Below are 18275 nucleotides of genomic sequence, written 5' to 3' on the forward strand. Positions count from 1 at the left end.
CCCCCCCCCCCCCCTACCCTGCGCTATCCCCGCTTACACCCTCGCCGCCGCGCTTCGGAGCGGGTACCACCGCCGCCGGCACAGGCGGTAAGAGCCAGAGGGAGCGGGCGCGGCTGGGGCAGAGGGAGCTGGGCGGGCGGGCGGGCGGGGGAAGCGCGTCTTCGGCAAACGGGGGCAACCTGCGCCCCGCCGCCGGGAAAAGTCACCTCAGGAGCCCGGTGGGCAGCGGGCGGGAGGCTCCCGGAGCGGCGGCAGGTCCTGGGCGGATCTGTCACTTGCTTCCCTCAGCCCCAAGAGCGGGCGGGAGCGGCCGTCTCCTCCGGCAGGTAACCCCGCTCACCCCCCCGGGGCGGCACCGCGCCCGGCCGGGGAGCCCGGGAGCCCGGCTCGCACCCGGCCCGGCCCGGAGACAGCGGCGGGGAGGCGGGCGGGGGACGCGGGAGCCGCGGGACAGCCCGAGCTTCGGAGGGTCCCCCTGCCCCGCGCTCCCGGGACATGACAGGACGGGCTTTCCCTCATCTCCCCCCCCACCCCGGTTTTCCAACACCCCTCCCCAGTGGATTCTTCCCTCCCGCCTTCTCCCCCTGCCTCTCCGCCGTGGAAATTTCGGGGCAGCGTTCGGGACACGGAGGCTCCTGCTTCCCTGCTCTGCAGCAGCAGCAGCAGCCAGGATGACTTCCCCACTTACATGCACATCTCCCTTTCTCGCTCGCCGCCCCCCCCGCCCCCCGCCTCCTCCTTCCTCTCTCCCAGTGTTTTCGTAAGCTGGATTATTGCCCCTTCGCTCTTTCTCTTCCCCGTCCCTTCTCTCTCCGCCCCCCCCCCCCGCCCCCCCCCAACCCAAAAAAACAAGAGGACAACCTTCGGGGTTTTTTTTTTTCTCCGTTTGTTTCCTCTCCATGTTAGCAGATTAACTTCTCCGTTTAAGCGCTTTCTCCACCTCCCACTCAAGCGTTTAATTTCCCGTGTCGCGATACGGAGCCGCCTTTTGCAGGAACCTGGGTGACGGTCGCGCTGCCACATGCTGTCATATTTATCGTCTCTGTCCCTTTGGGTATTAACGAAGGACCAAAGTGCTCTTCATCGCCTATTGCACAGGGCTATTTTCCCCCCTCTTAGCGTTAGAACGCGAGTTTCCTTCCTGAACTAGAGGGGGGGGAAACATAATCCGAGACCATTTAAATCGTGCCAGCTATTTCTAGGTGTTTTTCCTTTCCTCCTACACACCCCAAAAACGAGTAAATACCCTCCCCATAGATAGCCCAACCTAATACTGTGATCAGAGCTGGCCATTCACCTTCTCTTCTCCGCCTACAAAATTCTCTGTCTCTGTCACCCGGGTCGCTATTTGTCATTGGCTTAGCTATTTTTTGGTGGCTGTTTCTATGTCATTTCTCGGTGGCCAGCAGCTCTCGGTCTCTCGTAGCTGTATGAACGCGATCGTGCTTATTGTGATAGGCGCCGAGATCTCTCGCAGCCTGTGCGCTGCGCGATTCCCCCGCCGCGCACACACACACACATACACACATAATATGTGACACGGTGCCTTTTCCTCCACGACGTCGTTTAACCCCCTCGGGGCCGGGTTTGGCGTGGGTGCTCGCGTTTCGGAGTTGCGCACACAGGCTCACAAGGCATCTTTTTGTGGCGGGAGCGTCGGCGGGGACAGCACCGTGCAGTGGGGCAGGGAGGAAGCTCGGGCGCTGCCAGGCCAGTGGGCTCCTTCACAGCCACAATTTCTAAGCGTTACTTTTTATTCCTACTTCCCTCTTCACTTTCGGCCGCCTGACCTTTTTTTTTTTTTTTAAATTATTATTTTAAATTTTTTTAATTATTATTTTGTCCTGAGGAAGGAAGGCGTATGGATATTTTTCCCGCTGCCGTGCGAGCGGCGGGGCTGCCGCCGTCGAGCTGGCGGGCGCTCAGGATGCGCAGCTAATGCAGCATCGGGCCCCCCGTTAAGGCGCCCGTTCAGCGGAGGCTGGAGCGGCTGCTGCCCCCCCTGGTTGGCTGCGAGGACGCGGGGCTGGGAGGTTGGACCGGGTCACAGCCTTTCTCCGCTCCTCTTTCCCCCCCCTCCCACTGCCCCCCTCCGTCCCCCCGTTACCCCCCCCCGCGCATCCCTCCGCGGCGTTCAAAGCCAGAAGCGGCCGCCTTGCGCTTTGCACCCTGGCCACCGAAAATAACGAGTTAACCGAGGGACGTAGGAGGGACGTAGAGAAGAGTTGGGGTGCAGAAGTGCTGTACAAAAGATTTCTGTGTACATGGCTGAGAGCGTGTAGTCTTAAAGTGAAATGCAAAACTTAGCGTTTCCAGCATGGCAACTAGATTGTGATTCAAGGTATTTTCTGTGTAATGCAGAAATGCAATAGTTCAAGGAGGTTTTTCTGCCTCGAATGCTTAGTTTCCCTGGATTCTTTTAATCCAGTACACAATTTATACTTTTTCAGTCATTTTTTTCCTGGGAATTGCTTCTTACTTTGTCTCCACAATTCTTACCTTTGTGCCTTGATAGAAAATTCAGCTTAATCCTTGAAATTACGATACTAGTAGGATCTTATTGAGATTTAGCACTCATTTCTTTAGATTTGCATGATTACTTTCAGAGTGTTTTCAGAAACGTTTTTAGCAGTCAGTATGGGAATGTGCACAGAGCTGTTTCATTGTAGCTCTGTATACTTTGAAATATCAGGATTTGAAGAGATTTACACTATTCAGCTGTGGAAGTGCACTCACAAACACTGACTTTCACTTTCAATAAAATAACTGTCCTGACTCATAGCTAATTTACAAAAAAACCCCTATAATTCAGTATTGTACAGGTGCATATGCATTTTTTCCCACTATTCGATAGTCATGTTCAATAGAATGCAATTTTTATCCATTTTTCATTTTATTTAAAATCTGTGCCTAGCACATATTTGACTGCATGAAACAACTGTTCTTTTAAGCTTTTAATTTCTCAGCTGCACCAGTCCCATATTTTACAATTACATAAAGGTGGGTGTGGCTAAAGCGAAAGCAGTAAGCAATCTAATATCAATATATAGTGTATGTTAAGTAGGTTTTCCTTTCTTATATTTGATGTACTCCTTATTTTGAAATATTTTGGGGGAAAAAAATCATGTAGCTTAAATAGACCCTTGTAGAGCTGCCTGCATTTTTTACCTTAGTTAAAATGTCAAACATTAACTGGGATTACTTGGCCCTGGAAAAGTTACATTTAGAGGAAATATCAATTGAACTTAAAGATCTAAACATATGTACTTATATTGATCGGTGAAAGTTGAAGTTCTGTGCTTACTAAAACATTGCTTTGATACACCACATAGCATAGTGTGTGTATTAATTTTTTTTCTTTGTTTCTTTTCAGTCTAATCATCTATCTTGATTCTTAGGAAAAACATCCAAATAAGCTTCAGTTGGTTGGGGTTTGGTTGGTTTTTTTTTTTGTTTCCTCCCTCTAAGTTGTACTGAAAGTTTCCAAGAAGTACCCTTTCATTTTATAGATATAAATCTACTGAAACTTGGAATAACTCTTGAGATTTTTTTTTAATTTTCAGAAATAACAGTAATTTGAAAGTGTGACTGTGTATCTATGTGACTTTTTAATGTGTTGGGTTAGTATTTGATAGGAAGATTAATGCAGTAACATTTTAAAGGGAGACTACACATACGATACCAAGGTATCATGGGGTTCTTTTTCTGTTTGGTTCGTTGTTTGTTTTTTTTTATCCTTAGCTTCTGGAATTCTGAACATCTTACTGTTCCATCTAAAATGCAATGTCGTGGAAGGAAAAATAAATTGGAGTCTTTAATTCCTTAATTCTTTTTATGACTAATAAGTCAAATTCTTAGTGAAGTACAACTGGAACTGCCTACAGACTACCTGGCTCTGTACAGCTTGCCTTTGAACACTGTATGAAGGTGCACATCTCATCCAGCTTGAATGTCAAAAGCCATCCTAACAGGTGTATCAACACTTTTCTGTCACACTTTTACACATGTACAAGCACATGACCTTGCTTTACAGAAAAAGTAGCCACATAACAGTTAGTATTTCTTTTATAGGACCTTACTGGGTTTTATTATTTTCATTGGGAAGCAATTAACTACTGAACATGTAAGGGAGGACCAAGAAGCTTATCGCTGTGTTCTACGAGTGTGCTGCAGGTATTCTGTTTTGTAGGTGCAGTCATCCACCCACACCCAAGGGCCCGTTGCAAGTCATTCCAGTAATTTACATTCATTACAAACTGTCAAAGGCAGAGCACATCTTGGACTAGTTTTGATTGTCTATGAAAGAAATAGGGAATGAAATTGTAGGCTTTTTGTGTACAAACAGAAAAATCTTTTTATCAGGTTTTTAAAACTAAAAATAACTTTATGTACATCAATAAGTATTCTCCACAGTTGTTTTTTTTTTATACTTACATATTATTATAAGTTCTAAACACTTAGTATTTAACACTGGAACCTGATCTCAAAAAATTATGATGTTTTCTATTATCAGTAAAGCTTTTTTTTTTTTTTTTAGACAGGCTGCCCAAATTTTTGTCGTACATAGTCCCCTGTGACTCTTCTCACAGCCATCTATTTTTTAATAGAACTAGTAAAGTATTTTAAAGATAGAAAAAATTTATATACCTCACAAATAGAAAGGGGACATCAGACAGAATGGAGAGGTGTAGCCATAGATTTCCAGTAACCTCTTTTTAGATAGTGAAAATGTTGCTTTGCAATTATTTTTTTTTTATGCATTATTGGCAGGAGTTATGTAGAATTTTTAGGTTACTGATGTATGAATATATAACAAGCTAGATAAGTTGGGTTTCAAAAGAAATCTTTATTGAAAAATATCTTCATTGTGGATACTGGACAATTTCAGAAATTCTTAGAGTAAACTAGGTATAAAAATTTCTGCCCATAGGATATAAGGCAATGTCCATAGTGTTGTTTTTTTTTTTTAACCCTTTCTTGTAAGTTTTTAAAACGCTCCTTCTAATAAAGAAACTTTGGGATACATCTATTCACTGGACAGTTGATAGTACCACACTTGAGGAAGAGTTTTGATCTTAGCTTTGTGTGCTGTATGAGAAATCCAGAAGGTTTGCAGGAATATTAGAGGAGGGTAGCAGACATGAGCTCTAGTGCAGCTAACATTTAAAGTTGGGCAATTTTTTACTTTAATATTTGCATCTAATAATATTTTTAGCATATCATTAAAAACAAAAAAAAAAAGTTCTCTTTACAGAGAATACTAAGCTTTTTAACTTTATATAATTCTAAACACTTTTCCATATCTCGGTAATGAACAGTTACTAGTGTATAAGGATGACCTCACACACACATACACACAACAGCAGAAAATGTAATTTATGTACATTTAGCTTTCATTTTGTTAAAGGTTTCCCAAGATGTGTTCTAAAACTAAAGGCGATATTGTTATGTTGCACAAAACTGAAAGATAGGAGTGACTTTCAGTGATCGTTATTAATGTCTAAAGGAAACCACTGTTAGAAATAGGACCCCTCCGCCCCGTGACTATTTAGTTTGTTTTCAGACACTGCAATGAGTGTATCCACAGTAAATAGATTATTAATAAACTTCTCAACATTTAATCTGGTCACAACTAATTATTTTATTCAGCATGAACTGAAATTCACTTGAAGATTGGGTTTCAGGAAAAGATAATTACACATCAAATGGCTTAGGCTTGTATTTTCATTTTTAATACCTTTTGTAAGTCCAGTTTCAATATTATCTTCAAGTATGTTATATCTCAGTATAAGCGCAGGGGAGACCACAACTTTTGTGGTTTTGGTTTAAGAACAGAAACTTTTTTTTTAAAGGTAAAATAGATAATGTGTGGAATACATGAAAATACAGACAAACTCTTTTGTCTTGTTAAAGCAGGGTGCTTATTATAGTTCCATAGCTGGGAGGGGGGGTAGTAGTTTCTGAAATACTCTTAAAGAATAAAGAACAGATTTATGGAAATATTTGTAAGCAGGTGACTTGATCTAGGCATCAGCTACTCATTTATTAGGCCTAGGATGTGTCTTGTCATAGTACCTACAGTAAAAAAGTCCAAATAAAGTCAAAATACATTTAAGATTTTGGCTGTGTGAATGCAATGTTTCCTCCAGTTATTTGACTATAGTTACTACCTCTCTCAACTTATGCTTTGTTCTTACCTGATCATGGCTACTTTTTTTTTTTTTTAGTCTCTCAGAGTGTATTATATGACAGTAATTCTTCCAGTATATGTTTTAAAGTAGCTAATATTTGTAGGCTACATTGTCATAAAGGCAATAATGCTAGTAGCTTGAAGAGCAAAAAAAAATTAGAACTCCTTAAAGAGAAACACAAGAATTTAAATACTTAACAGTCAATAGCATATTTTAGGAAATGTAACAGTAATAATCACACATCCATTAAGTAGTTTACTTACTTAAAAACTTATTTGCTTGTTTGAGGGTGGAGGGAGAGATTAGTAGTGGATAGGAAGGGAGAACAACGCCCCTTACTCCCCCCTCTTTTTTTTTTTTCCTTTTTCATCTTACTTTCATCTTAAAATGCTGCAGGAAGAATGAAAGCAGAAACATGCTAATCTGATTTGTTTCAGGAGGCTTCTGATAATAAAGAGGCATATCACAGGTGTTCCTAATCAAGTCAGTTTGGTTTAAAAAAAAAAGTATTTTTAAAATTAGGATTTCCTGTAACATAGACAATGCGAGGGTCAAGCTGATGACCTACGTCTATGTTTGGGGATCAACCATGAAACTCTGGGTGTTGGAAATATGTTATAATACATGACATTTTTATTGCAGGTTTTGACCTTTCAATAGAGAGCTGATTTTGGAGAACGACTTACTCCTGTGATTGAAAAACTCTCTGGAAGGTTGATGGAGCATGAGCTTGGTATATATTGTATTAACATTTCTCTTATTTCATATGTTCTTTATTTTAAAAAATGTATACACAAGTATAACTCATTCAGATTATTCAAAATAGGCCAATTATACTGGGTTTATTCACAAATTTATTATTTGTTAAAATAATTCTTCTTTACACTTCTCCTGTAAAATTATAAAAGACTAAGTAAAAGTATTTACACAAGCTGTGCTCAGAAGGAAATGAAGTGGCCAAAAGTATGTCTAAAAAGCTGAGTTTGCAACAGCCTTGATCCATTTGAGTTATATAAATTCTCCATATAGTATTGTTCTCCTATTCATGCCTTGGGAATTACTCCAACTGAAATGTTGCTAATCCAAAAACAAAGTATGAATGAAATTAAAAAATTATTTTTCAATAACTTTTTTTTTTTTTTTTTGGGAGGATGTGTTAAAGAATAGAATAGAGTAGAGAGGTAGTTGAGTGCATTTCCATGTAGTGGGTAAAATTTGTTTTTAAAGAGACATTAATAAGCTAGCTACCTGACAAACAAAGAAGCAGAAAAGAGAAAGAAAAGTGGTCTTCAGAGGCCTCCACCTGTACCAGAATAGTCAGAAATTTCATTTGTTTGATCTATTTGTCGGTAAACAGATATTATATAGTGAACATGTCAGAGTAATTAATACGGACTATGCTACACTCATATTACAAGTCCTGCTTTGCACTGAAAGTACTGATTTGGCTGAAACTGAGAAATCCAGTCAGAGTAATCATAACCTATCTGCTCATATATGAATAGTCTTAACTCACCATTTACATAGACAACTGAAATTAAAATAGTAACTGGTCTTGGATTGAGTAAATTTGTTTAAATACTCAATGGAGTAGTAAAAACTGTAAGAGTGTATCTTCAGCAGAATATGTTCTAGTACAACAAACTCTATGAACGTGTTGTGACTTTAGCAATTCAAACTTTCAGCTGGAATTCAGTTTTTATCCTTAATCAGTTCTGTCTGTCTTCAAGAGCACATTTTTTTGTAGGAAGTAATTGTACCATAAAATAGGAAAAGTTTTAAAAAAAACCAAAATTTCAGATTATCCCAGTAACTGCTGATTTCTACCAAGCAAATCCAGTGAGGTGTAAATTTCATATTTCCTCAGTGTTGTAGCTAAGGGCTAGTAGAACTGAAGAATTGCTGGCATTTACCAGTAATACACCTCCTGTTATAGGAGTATTGAAGGCAGACATATTCTGAATATATTTTTTGTAAAATACCATAATTTTAGGGTAATTAAGACCACCTACAGAAAATTATCAGTTGAGTATGGGAAGTGAAACAAGATTATATATAAGCTTTGAAGTTTGTAATTAGTGAGTAGGTAATTCTTTGTTTTTTAATCCTTTCTTTATGTGTTTAAACACAGTGAAAGTACTTTTATTAGTGCTGGTGTTTGGGTAACATGCCTAATGTGCTCCCAAATAAAATAAATATTTCGGTCTGTCCAGAAACTGCTCTGAATGTACTGCATTTCTGCTGGGATTTTTCTTTTTTTTTTTTTTTCTTTCCCCTCTGTTTTTCTCCTGGTTCTCTTAGAAAAATAAGGATTTTACTTAGCAGTTTTTCTGTAAAAATTCTTTTTTTTTTTTTTCTGTACAAAAGCAGTTACATTCTTGTTAATGAAAATCAGGATTATATTGCAAGGCAAAGGTATCTAAGGCTCCCTTGTGAGATATTTAAAAGGTGAAAGTTTGATGGAGTGTTCCTTGGTCTGACACAAGTTCAGAGTATTTCTTATAGATTCTTATTCAGCAAAAAAAGGTGGTTTCTGGTTCACAACTGTAAATCAAAGGGATTTTAAATTTAGGGCCTAATCCTTCAAACTTTAAAATACACAAGTAGTCCTAATAACTCTCTACCATGAATAAGGATTTGCAGAATCATATTCTCATTAGATGCACACTTTATTTCCTTTAATAAATTTAATATATATTAAAGTATTTTGAACTTTAGACAAGTCTAAATGATTTTATAAGGTGCAAAGAGTTTTTCAGTAATACAGTAATTGAGTCTTACTCATTTATGAGGTCAAATATCTTGTAAGACTGTTGCAGTTGTCAGTTATCATTAGAATCCACTTTTTAAGTGTTGATTTGCTCTAGAACACTTCTGTGCTGAAATTTGGCCCATGTTAATTTTTTTTTTTTTTTCTAGAGCTGTTTTGTAATTGGTAGTCAGCATGACTGTTTTTGACCCAAAGAGTAGGTGAAACTTTCAAGAAAGATGATGGAGTGTGTTTTCTTTCATTTTTCTACTCTTACCCTCTGCTATTATAGTTCTTGTTTAACAAAACTGCCATTGATTTTGTTGCAGCCTGAAATAAGGGCTGCAGTGCTTGCCCCTTAAAAATTGCTGATGTGGCTGTTGCAAATTGTGTGCTTGACTCTGTAAATTGTTTTGCAATATCTAATTGGAATGAAGTTGAAAAGATAGAAATGTACAGCCTTCTTTGTTGAAGTTCTTCAGACGTGGAACTTTGTGTGGCCACTTTTACTGTTCCTGCTGTAGGTATAACACTTGAGGCTCTACAAACCTTGTTGACTGAATCATAGTTTGAAAGGTGACAATGCATGCTTATTGCTCATCCAAAAGGAACTGCAGATTACTTTGACAACTCATTTCTGCTTTCCTTAATGACTTCTCTTGCTTTTCAAAGGCAACTTAAATAATATTTCTGGAAGAGATATGTAGCTATAAATGCAGCCCATGCCTAGTTATTACAACAGATGCAAAATCAACCATTGTTTGAAACCCTGTGATATCTTAGGCATGACTGTTTTAAGTTTTGATATCTGAAGCAACTGAATTCTCTGGATTTTGTTAGTTTAAACTAAATCCAGCCCTAACATTATTTTAAAATGGAGTTTTGTGTACTGTTAGATTTAAATAGACATTAACTTTTATTATTGCATCAGGCATTTAATGAAACATGTATATAGAAAGAATTTAAGACTGGCATACTTACACATCATTTTTCCTTGTCTCTTGATAAAATGGGCTTGCAAGGCAGTAGGAAAAGAAAAGCAAAATATATGCAAATTCTTTAGGGAAAATAGATAAAATATGCTAACTAGAATATTTAAGTGCTTATTTTTCTCAAGTGCAAACATTTAATTAAGCAAGTTATTACCCCCCACCCCCTTTTTTTATTTATTTTTTTTGTTTAATTTCAACAAAAATCTAAGTAGAAATTTATGTAGACCTGTACATTTAAGCTTTGGGTGGGGGAATGAGAAATGTAATCAAAGTTCTTAAATGTTCAACTACTGTATTGATGGCTTCTTAATCCACCTTGGTTTAGAGTGCTGTTTGCACCCTAACATGAAAAAGGGCATGTATGAAGATGCTACTGCTTATTGAGTAGTGTGTTTAAATAAACCACTGTTTCTAGCTTTGTTAATTTTGAATTTATTTCAAACAAAGGGATATTCATGGTAATTTTTTTTCTGATTTTTTGGGGGGCAGGATTTTTTTTTCTTTCTGAAAACAAGTTGTTTTGTTATTATTCTAAATTTTTACAGCAGTATTATGAGAAAATAAGTGCTTTTTCTCAAACGATACTAGCAAGATAATCTACTCAAAGCAAGAAATCAGCAATATTTGCTTCTTAATTTGTGTAGTACTTAAAAATCTTAGTAATATGCAAATACCTCTACAGTATTTACACCTTTCCTTTAACCCACTAAATTTCAAGAGCTTGCTTTTTATTTCCTGTGAATGTCCTATGGGGTTTTTTTGTTATGAGGGTTTTATTGAGGTTTGGGGGTTTTTTAAGCCTTCAGGTCAAAGATTTTCTTGATTTTTATGTGTCCACTTCCTAGTTGATATGAAGAGCAATATAAAGAAATGTTTTTTAAAGTTCCCTTTCTTCCCACTGAAAGAAATGAATTTAAGTATTCATATGAAAGTTAACATAAACATTTTGAAAGTATTATGATTATGGACATGATTATGATCTTCCCAACTTTAGCTGATAATTTTCTACTTCAACATAGGTATAGCATCATCTAAGTCATTTTTAGATTTAGACAGGACTTCCAGTGGATCTGATAAACGAAAAAATTTGCTTTATAATTTCTGTGTTCTTTTGGAGCAAAATTTTCTGTCAGTAGAATGGGTAGATACTGTGGTCTTAAGCATGCTATCGCATTAGTAATTCTGAAAACACTTTACTTTCTCTTGTTGCAAGCTAGTCCATATTTTAGTCAAGTTCAAGAATTAGACAAGGAAGATGCTCCATCTGTTGTGAAAGGTTCCAATGGCTCTTACAAGAAAGTTTGTTGTAGACAGAGTTCTCTTTTGATACTGTAACACTTATGTCAGCATTTTGCACAGGCAGAAAGAACTCCTGATCGAAAGAATGTTATGTACTGATTAGCCTGTCCCTAAAACCAAAAGGTTTTTTTCCAGGCTCTCAGGAGAGAGGATAATGATACTTTTAATGCCAAGCACAGGAGTTATAAGACCAGCAGTCAAATCTGTACTTTTCTTCATCTGTGTTATCACCTAAAATCCAAAAATAATTTTTTATCTCTCAGTCAGTCAGTATGAGTTAGGGATTTTAGTTCTGTATGACCAGACTATTTTTTTAAACAAAGGGTCACACCTTTAATTCAATGTGTGTGGAAATCTGTAGCCTATATGATATGAAAGTTTTATTCACTATGTTCACTATACTTCTTTAGGTCCCAAATTCATGGCCTCTCTAATCGTGTCAAGAGTAGATAAAATATGGTTTGAAATAAACTCTCAGGAAAATGTTTGCCTTTCTTTCTAGAATTACCAGGTTTAAAATCTAGATCTTCATTTGCATCTAGGTTTGGGGTATAACTAGGAGACTCTTGAATTAGGAGTGAGAAAATAATTCCTTCCAGGGTATTAGTACTGCTAGACTGTGTTCTATTCTGACAGCAGCAACTCTTCTGTTTTCACTAAGGCTTTGATCCCAGCTATATCATCATAATTATGGTGAATTTGGCTGTGAATATTGACTGTTTGCTTCAGAAATTGATATTTTTGTGAAACTGCATAAGAAACTAACAAATATAAAATACAAGAATGTTCATAAGTTATCTCTTAAATTTATTGTCCTTGATTATTTTTTTTGCCATTTAGGTATACAAACTTCTTGTATTTTGATGTGCAATACTTAATTTGTCAACCTCACAGTCTTCTGATCTGAAAATGAGTTTGAAATGCTGTTCAGGGGTTTTTTTATTATTTTTTTAATGTGAATATAACTTACGTTGCTGACTCATTTTCCAGAATTAAAAACCTGAACAGAATTTGTCATTGAGGTAGGAATTAATGAAGGCTAACACTAGAGGGCAATTCAAAGCAGCAGTGTACTCCAGAACAGGTTTGGGTGCCTGTGGCCCTGAGCTGAAAAAGAGGGAGGCTATGGAGACTTTTCCAGGGTCTCCCCAGGCAAAAGATGGTCTTTGTGATTACTCTCCTAAATCGTTTATTTAACTCACTTTTCATATCTTGGAGTGCTCCTCTGAATGAGGAGGAAGTTAAGCCAGTTCTTATGCTTTGCTGAATTACAAGTTAAGAAACACCTTCCAAGAGAGTCTTACCCCACTCACTCTTGCCAGTGTCAAAAAGGCACAACTTATTCAGTGGTGGGTTGTGTTCAATTTTAATTTGCTGTCATGTGCTACAGCAAACTCTTTGAAAAATACTAGGATTTGTGGGGTAACATAACATTGCACAGAAATTTAAATGTCTTTCGTTAAGTGCTAAGGAAAATGGAGTACATGGTGAGTAAAATATTTTCTTTCAAAATACTGTAAAGTTATTCAAGTTAATAAGACAGTATGAATAATTAATTCCATATAAATAAGAAAAAACAAACCACCTGACAACCAGGATAAGGGGTCAGATTGGTACTTTGTGTCTGTAATTTTATCAAAGAAAATATATTATATTGAATGTAACAAAAAAAATTCAGTTGAAGATGAGTAATCAGGTGTTGTATTTAATATTTAACCAAGTAGGAGGGATCATCTGTGTGTATTGTGCACAATTTAAACAATTTATATAACAGTGCATTACATAATAAATTACAGTTTTCACAGTTGCAATGTTCATTATAGATTTACAGAACATCTTGAGTACTTGTAAATAATAACCTGTAATGCAAACGATGATGTTATGGTTCTTGAAAAGGACTCCAGTATTCTTATTTCAGCAATGCAAATTTTCTCATTATATTGAAATGTATGCACCCAGCCATATAAATGCTTGTGGCACAGTACAAATTTCAAAACAAAACATTTTATAAGTGTGAGTTTATACCTGTCCCTCTACCTTATTTTATGTGAATGCATATAATATATTATTATATATTTTATGTGTACTTATATATAAAAAATCTGTAATTAAAATAGCCTGTTTGTTCCTACACTCTATCAGTTTGTCACGTTGTATTATCTTTACATTCTTTTGTCATGTTGTATTATCTTTGCATTCTTTTACACAACTTACTATAAATGTTTTTTTATAAAGAATACTTACTTAAAATCTCTCTGGCAGTGCCACAGATCAATAGAAATACTACAATGCGTTGTTTCAGTAAATGTTTACACCTATTTTCTGCAGGTCTGCTCAGCAGCTCCGGTGCAAATTGAAAATATGTAATCTGCTGGCAGTGATGTGCCCAACCTTAATTGGTGGTGGAGCTTTTGAAAGACAGATTGTGTCATCACACAGCATATATAGTCCAACAATGACTGACCTTGATCGATCTGTCAAAGGAGAAAATAGCTTTGTTGGTTCTTAATTTGCAAAATACACAACAGAAAAGAAAATGGAGCACGTGAAATTTAACCCACAGAAGTTGTTAGGTTCTCTGGGGTTTCGGGGAGACTTGGTTTTGTTGGGGAAATGGGTTTGAGGGATTAGTTGGCAATCATGCATGGTGATAAAGAGGTCTCAATCACACACATGAACTCCTAGTTTTGAGAATTTCTACCAAATCCATCTGAATCTAGGTGGTTAAACCAAGCATACATGTAAGCTTTTAAGGAGCTGAATCCTTAGTCTTTTGCAGATAAGACACTACCAATTTAAGAATTAGCATTTTCATGCCAACATGACTTATCTTTTTTTTTTTCCTTTTACCAGCTTGATTTTTGGCCCTAAATCAAAGAAATAAGTTCTGTCTTTAACATTAAAGCTGTCTTCAGAGTTTTGTTTATTTTAACAAAGCAAGAACAAATGTGTAAGTACCAGCAATGTGCAGAGCAATATTGCAATATTGGTCTGTTCTGTGTTAAGCAGGTGGTTTCATGTGGCAGGCTGGAAGAGAGATTCTTTTTCTTCCCAGCTTTTGACAAAAAGATGACGCATATGACTCAGAATTAGAAGGGGAAATCTGCCAGTTTGCATCAGTTCCTTAACTTGTGGGCTGCTATTCACCACAAGGAGAATCAGTATACTCGCACCAGTGCTTCTTGAGAGATGAGGAGTAATCCTTTCCTTCAGAAAGTGTAGAATGATTGGAGTAGGCCTTTGATATGTTACACTAAGCTTTTCCTATATTAAAATATTTTTCAATTGTATTAAATTTTTAGAAAGAAAAAAGCACAGATAATTTTCTTAAATGCTACATTTAAGAATTAATATAGGAATCAGATATTATAACAATGCAGATTAAAAGCAAAGGAATCTGTTTCATAAAACTTCTGTTTTGTTGGCACTGAAACTCAGCTGTTTTAGATCTCCACAGCCAATAGGTAAGGGGTTTATTTTATATTTTTTTAACTTAATTCCACATATCTGAATCTCCAATTCGAGCTTTTAAGTAAGTTAGTAGGACTGAAAAAAAATAAAAATAGTAACTTTGAAGGCAGAAACCATCTGTTTTGAAGGGGAAAATAATTATTTGAAGTCTGAGTTTTCAAAATGTTTTGCTTTAGGCCTGCTAAAAAAGATAATGCAGAACTTAGTGATAATTCCAATTATTCTTTCATATGGGTTTGGGTTATGATGGAGAGGTATTTTTTGCAATACTGATACTTGCTCAAAGAGTGTACTGTCAAGTAGCCTTTTATTAAAAAAAAAGTCAGATGCTAGTTTTCAGAGATTAATGTTGTCTTTTTGGTTGTTGGGTATTTATTAGACAGTTTGATAGGGCTAAGAATACAACTTTTTTTTTTTCTTTGTAACTATTGGTGTATTTTAGGTATTGGATTATAAATATTTTTTCTTAATATATTAACTTCTAGTTAATTCAGCATGGTGTTACTTAAAGATTGTTAGTGAAATATTGAAAATCTAACTTAACATAAAGCTGTAAGAGGCACCCGGCATCCTTATCCTTTTTGTCTTTTTTTTTTTTCAATGGATAAAGTTCCTTTCATTTGGAAAAACTGTTGTTGTTTTGAAAAAGCATATACTAAGTGAAGCTCATTTTCTAGCTGGAAAAATTAAATTCACTGCTTATCGACCTGTGTCAGCCTCAGAAAGCACCATTTTATTTTGTATTAGCTCAGTTCTGTGAGTAGTGATTCCCATTGATGGGAAATAGGAAACCAAACCAAATGTTTCTGAAAGGGAGTATACAGATATGTGTGTTAGATGGTATCTGTTAATATTAGTATTATTCTATTAATATTTCATGGGCAGGTGGGGAAAAGATTGCTGCTCCTGCATATTTCCTCAGCTACCATTTAATAAACAATAATCTAAGTAGATAATATGACTGAATCTGCACCCCAAAGGTGTTAAGGACACTTGGAACTTCTGCTGAAGTGATTAATTAAATAATGAAGTTGTAGAAATACAGCTAACAACTGGAAAAGTTATAGCAGTTACTGGGAGGTTCCTCTGCCGTGAACTAGGGAATTCCCTTAACAGTTAAATTGATTTCTTCTAACAAGTCAGCCTCACCTTTCATAAGTCATACTGTTGTCTGGCATTTTATAGAAGTCATGTAGGGATGATGTTAAGAAAAAGACAAATTTACTGTCTGAGCCAGAAGGCAGGCTTACAAAAAAGCAACTTCTTTCAGGACACGAAAAGCTCTTTGTTCTGTGGCCTTGGTCTTTTTGTGCTTTGACCCTTATTTTATAGCATTGTCACTCTGACCCTAAATCATTGAAAGCGGACATGCAGCAAATTTAGCCCTTTACAAGTGGGGTTTCATTCTGAGCTGTGGGCCTGGTTTTTATCTTTAAGTACTATAGTCCCATACAATACTGAGATGTAACAAAATCTAAATTTAAGATTTTTGGTTTGGCATAGTATAAATAATTATTATTTACGTACAAGGCCAATTTTTTAAAAAATATATTGCACTACTACTGTCCTATGATTTATTCCTATTTACCAGTTTCAGATAAGATAGCAATTAGGTAGGCAGTCTGGTTAACACTGTATTTTCCACTGTCCCAGAAATACCTTGGAAATTGATCCTGTGCACAGACCAGCAGGGTTCCTGCAAAATCTACTTGAATATTCTGTTGAGGACAAGAAATGCTTTGCTGTATATTACGGAGTTAGAAGATTTAAACAGCAATACCTGCATGGCCATCTTTCATAAAAGACAGTGACAGCTTAGGAGAGCACAGAATTTTACACTAGGCCTGTGACTGCTTCCTGGGCTAAATCATCTGAGAATTTAATAAAACTAATTTAAAAAAAAAAAAAAATTGAAATTAATAGAAAACTAATAGCTGATATAATTTTAATATATTTTTTAAAGAATCTAATGTGTTTAAGAGGAGAAACTGTTTCCCTCTCTTAATAACTTCATATTTTTAGCTGGTTTGTATTGTACAGTTGTTGTTGTTCGGAGAAGGATTGTTACATTTTCTCTTTTACGAACAATGATCCTATATACTTCAGGTTTTGTAAATTTGAACTATAATAGGATACCTTTGCTGAAGATAATAATCTAAGGATATGTTTATTGGAGATCATGGAAAAATGTATCTTGGTTTTGTTTTTTTATTTTTTTTTTCATCTGAAGAGGTGTTAGAAATTTTTTTTTAAATGCTAATACAGAAGCTGAAGATTTTAAGAGTGATCTGGCTTTCTTTTTGGTAGATCCACTATATGTAGTTTTAATGTATTTTGTGATAAAATTGAGGGCTAAGTAACATTTTAATTACTAGTGTAATGGAATATAAAACTTACTTTGTAGAACTTAGAAAATAGCTTCTTCGTTTTTCTTAATTTTGTATGTGTCCTTTCAAGCAGAAAGAATGCTGGTACAGATTGAAAGTGTTCACACAGTTTTCTTCCTGTGTGCTTGCCAAAGGTGCAGGGAAGACAGATTTTTAAAAGTTGTGTGCTAGCTATACCAGTGCAGTCAAGAGGGATCTGGAAAGCTTTTATGAAATGTAGCTTTTACAAACTCTGTTAGAACTTGGAGATTGATACACTTTACAAGTTCCCTTTAAAGTATTTCATGGAGCAATCTAGTTAATGCATCAGCATCTGACAAAGCGCTTTTTAGAAACCAGTAAAAGAGGTGGGAGGGGTTAGTCTTATACAATTTTATTTTTAAGCTAGAGTTTATTCTAAAATATACTTATAATATACCAAAATATACATTAGTAGGTTTTGTGTGCTATATCAGCTTCCCATAATTCTGCTTTCTTTTTTAGCTAGCCAGCTATAAAAATTGACATACTGTGCTTGGTAAAGTCAGAACTGACTACCTTTATTTTCTTGCCTTTCACTGCATTCTCTTTGCTCTTCATCACTCCAATAGAAGCATCAATATTGCAGAACCAAGCAACTGTCTTTGGTTTGGTTTGTCTTCATGACTGCAGTGGGGGGGGGGGGGAGTGCACTTCATACGAACAAATGCAAATCAACCTAGTAGAAGCAGTAGTTGGAGTCTTAGATTAAGTAAAAAGGATGTAAAACAGAACTTGATGCTGAGAGTCCTTAACTGCACTTCTAAGTTTCCAGGTATTTTTATACTTCTGAATTTCTCAATGGTTTTGCTTCCTGGTTTTTATTTTTAGCTGGCTTTGTTATTTCATGTTTATCTTATGCAGTAGTTCTCCAGATAGTCTAAATCTGTTTGTTCATGATCCTTGGAGAGATGGCTGGACACATGATATAGATTCTCCAAATTTAGTAGCAGTAAATTTCAGTAATCAGCAGTCATCTGCTTCACTTTCATTATTAGTACTTTACATTGCAAACAATGTAGTTCTCCTAGGCTTTTGCCATGGTTGTATGGGGGATATTGTTGACATAATCAGGAAATAGTTAACAGACAATCTTTTTTTTTTTTCCTTAGTTTGTACTAGCAAAACTCTAGATCAGTGCTAGCTATCTTTGTTCAAATATGTATCT

General features: G+C 36.5%; 1 long non-coding RNA gene across 6 annotated transcripts in view; it reads left to right on the forward strand.

Annotated features, from left to right (window-relative positions):
- The window catches only part of LOC113949669, a 54724-nt gene that overhangs the window by 26660 nt on the left and 9789 nt on the right, over positions 1–18275 (forward strand). For 4 of the 6 annotated variants that reach the window (XR_003528522.1, XR_003528513.1, XR_003528516.1 and 1 more), the window contains exon 1: positions 17683–17882. This is a non-coding gene — a long non-coding RNA (uncharacterized LOC113949669). Of the gene's footprint in view, positions 1–4; positions 88–6833; positions 6925–17682; positions 17883–18275 lie in introns of those variants that run through there. The other 2 variants (XR_003528518.1, XR_003528515.1) reach the window with 2 other exon arrangements.

This window comes from Corapipo altera, unplaced genomic scaffold, assembly GCF_003945725.1.
Source record: "Corapipo altera isolate COAL_440 unplaced genomic scaffold, ASM394572v1 0, whole genome shotgun sequence".
Lineage (NCBI taxonomy): Eukaryota > Metazoa > Chordata > Aves > Passeriformes > Pipridae > Corapipo > Corapipo altera.